This window comes from Helobdella robusta (assembly GCF_000326865.2).
Source record: "Helobdella robusta unplaced genomic scaffold HELROscaffold_50, whole genome shotgun sequence".
Lineage (NCBI taxonomy): Eukaryota > Metazoa > Annelida > Clitellata > Rhynchobdellida > Glossiphoniidae > Helobdella > Helobdella robusta.
Window position 1 is genome coordinate 1,311,704 of NW_008705255.1, and position 838 is coordinate 1,312,541.

Consider the following 838-nt stretch of genomic DNA (forward strand, 5'->3'; position numbering starts at 1 on the left):
AAAAAAAATAAATAAATACGCATATGCACGTGTTTTTGAGTGTGTAAGTGTATAGCCTGCCTGATATACATATGAAATGAAACAAATGAATAAAGTTTTGATTTAATTTAAATCAGATAAAAATGTAATTAAATAATAAACAAACAGGCAAACAAACAAACAATGAAACAAACAAACTAACAAATCGACAAACAATACAAACAAACCAGCAGACAGACAAAAACAGACTAACAAGAAAAAAATTAGTGTTTGTGTATGTGTGTGTGTGTGTGTGTGTGTGTGTGTGTGTGGTGTGTGTGATATAGACACAGGAAATGATGAAATGAAAGGAATAAAATAAACCAAAATTTTATTTAAAACCATCCGGTTAAAAATATATTTAAATAATTAACTCCAACACTAAGCTTATCTATGGAAACTGTGTGAATGACTGGATGGATGAACGAACGAACGAACGAATGAATGAATGAATGGTTGAACGAACGAACGAATGAATGAACGTACAAACGACCAAATGAATGAATGAATGAACGAATAAATGAATGAGCGAACGAATGAATGAATAAATGAATGAGTATATAAATATATATAGACATACACAAACATTTACATGTACATATATAAATTTTAAAATTGTTCAACTAAGGAGCGGTGGCAAGTAAATTTGGAATTCATAACGACAAATATGTACATACACAGGCATACAAATATCTAAAATAATTTTTTAAATAATAAATCTATTTAATAATTAAATAAAAATATTATTAATTGCGTGTGTACGTTATCCGGTTTTCAAACCAAACGAGCCAATCAGGAAGTTAGGGTGGCGTCCTTAATT